A 3,145-nucleotide genomic window follows, 5' to 3' on the forward strand; every position below is an offset into this window, starting at 1 on the left:
TGTGCTATATTGAAGTGACGCATATGCTAGATGACGAGCGTGAAGTCGTACACTGTTGGGATTGTGACTTAGTCCGTCCTGAATGACTGTTTTACTGCGTATTTGATTGAAAACTGTTTGCTTTCATCATGTTTTGGGCTGAGTGCCATATTTGGGCCTCGTGCGAACTGCTTTGGACCCTTAGGGGATTTTTACTACTATTCCTCACTGTTTTGACTTTATACTTGTACTCAATCGTGGTATAATCTACTATTTTTATAACTCAGTCATGTTTATACTATTTTGACATCTTAAATGACATTTTGAGTTGAGTATCATATTTTAATGTGCCCGAGTGGCTTTTAGAGATTTCTGACTGAGTAGGGCTGAGGGCCTGTGTTGTGAGGTTATTATGGGATTGGGATGCGTGCCGCAGCAGTATTGAACTGATTCATAATTATGAGGCCGAGGGCCTGAGTTGTACGCCACAAGATGGCTTGATATGAGGCCGAGAGCCTATTGATTATGCGACGAGATGGCTTGATATTGCGCTTGGGCCGTAAGGGGCCCCTCCCGAAGTCTGTTCACCCCAGTGAGCGCGGGTACCTAGTGTGATATGTGATATAGCCCGAGGGGCTGATGTTGTTCCATGTTATTGCTCGAGGGGATGAGTTTTGTTGATATTGTGCCCGAAGGGATGATTTTATGTGTTTATCTTTTCTCGCTGCTTTTCCTTCACTTGTTTAACTATTAAAAGATGTTTTAAAGAGGTTTTTCGCTGCTTTTCCTTCACTTGTTTAACTATTAAAAGATGTTTTAAAGAGGTTTTTAATGAGCTCAGGTGTTTTTATTTGTTTTTACCATTTTATTGCATTGCATTGATTTTATATTGCCTCTTTGTAGCGTTTTGCTTTATTTTACGTGTTTTCTTATCGCTCAGCCTTCATTTATTTTTATTACTCACTGAGTTGGCATACTCACATTTCTCCCTGCACTCTGTGTGCAAATAGAGGAGCCTCGGGTCATGCTAGCGATGGCTGACTGCTTCCAGCGAGCTATTTTTGAGTTCACTAGGTAGCTGCTCGGTGTTCGCAGCCCAATGTTTCTCCCTCTTATCTTTATTTTCCCTTATACTGGATTATGTAATAGAAAATGTAGTCCCTTCTCCATACTCTTAGACTTATGTTAGATGCTCATGACTAGTGACACCCTGATGTCGGGATATGTTTATTTACTTGTTTGTCTTATTACACTTATTTTGGGATTTATCACCTGTTAAAGATTTAAATTGAACTATTATAACTGTTAGAAATGAATTGGGAGTTGTGTCGGCTGGCCTCTTTTCACGATAGGCGCCATCACGACTGGGTCAGGGTTTTCAGTCCTGATAGCAAGCCACTTACCTCGAACCAACTCAATCAACTCAAAATCACATTCTTGCCACGATTACCCGACTATAAATGGCCCAAATCTATTCAACTCAATTGCATAATGTAAATATAACTTCAAGTAACTAATTCCACTAATTAATTCGAAGCTAGCACGTGGAACTAAGAAAATCGCCCAAAAAGTCCCCCTGGCCCATGTCTAGGAATCGAATAAAATTTGCAAAACTAGAATCCTTACACTCTCACGAGAACATTCATACCAAATACATCAAAATTGGACCACAAACAACCCTTGAAATCCCTAAATCAAAATCTCCAATTTCAAACCCTAAACCCCCAATTTTGAACCCTCATTTTCCATAAATTCCTTGTCAAATCAGTAGAATAATACCATATAAAAGAGTTTAGGTTCCAAAAATCTTACCTCCTCGAAGCTCCCTTGAATCCTCTCTCAAAAACCACCCAAAAAGCTCAATTCTCGGATAAAAATGGTGAAAGAATAGGCTAAAATCGCGATAGAAACCTTATATAGGTTCTGGCCTAGGGTTTCTGCACCTGCAACCATTTCTTCGCACCTGCGGTCCCAGGTGCGCATCTGCGAAAATTCACTTAAATGCATTGGCCATATCTATGCTTCACTTACTGCATCTGCGGTCTCGCAGGTGCACTCAACCTCTCGCACCTGCGACTTCTTGTCCTTTAGCACATTGCCGCTTCTGCAACTTCTCCCACGATTCTTCGATCACGTACCTGTGGTCCCCAATCCACAAGTGCGGTTATGACAGAAGTTCAACAGCTGAAACTGCTCCAAACAACTGCCAATTCTTCCGAAATCATCTCGAAGCCCCCGGGACCTCAACCAAAAATACAAACAAGTCATATACCACTATTTAAACTTATACCAATCTTAGAAAAACTTTAAAACAACGTCTGAACACCAATTCACCCGCCGATTCAAGCCTAAGGGTTCCAAAACATCCAAATTTCGCTTTCGACCAAAAAGTCTATCAAACCTCGTCCAAATTACCTGAAACTTTGAACACACATCCCAAATGACACAACGAACCTAATCCAACTTCCGGAATTCCATTCCGACCCCGATACAAAATCTCACTATCGAACCGGAAACTCAAAAATTCAACTTTCGGCATTTCAAGCTTAATTAAGCTACAGACCTCCAAAAAAAATCCGAACATGCCCCTAAGCCCGAAATCACACAATGGAGCTAACGGAACCAACAGAATTCCATTCTGAGGTCATCTTCACCTTGCTCCGACTACAGTCCAAATTCTAAAGCTTAAACTATTATTTAGGGACTAAGTGTCCAAGATACTCCGAAGTTCAAATTGAATCCTCCCGGCAACTCACAATAGCATAAAAAAATACGGAAAAAGCAGTTAATAGGGGATCGAGGTTGTAAATCCTTAAAATGATCGACCGGATCATTATAGTGGCTAACCAGAATTTTGCCGGTATATTGTTAATTTAGGAGACAAGTACATGAAACTAGGTCAATAGGTCTAAGTTGAGCATACCTCATCGTATGGGTAGTAAACCAATTATGAAGACCATTTATGAATTGTTGAGTAAATCTTATAATTCTATTAAGAAACCTCATCATTGTTACAAAGATTTCTTTGACTTGTTTATTGTAATGTGAAGGGAAGTAAAGATGGTAATCCACCACATGTGGCAACTATTTTTTTTGAGACTCGTAAGAAGAACAACAAGCTTGTTGAACCCGAAATCAGTTAGAAATATGTATGTTTATTGATGAA

This window comes from Nicotiana sylvestris, chromosome 9 (assembly GCF_000393655.2).
Source record: "Nicotiana sylvestris chromosome 9, ASM39365v2, whole genome shotgun sequence".
Taxonomy (NCBI): Eukaryota; Viridiplantae; Streptophyta; class Magnoliopsida; order Solanales; family Solanaceae; genus Nicotiana; species Nicotiana sylvestris.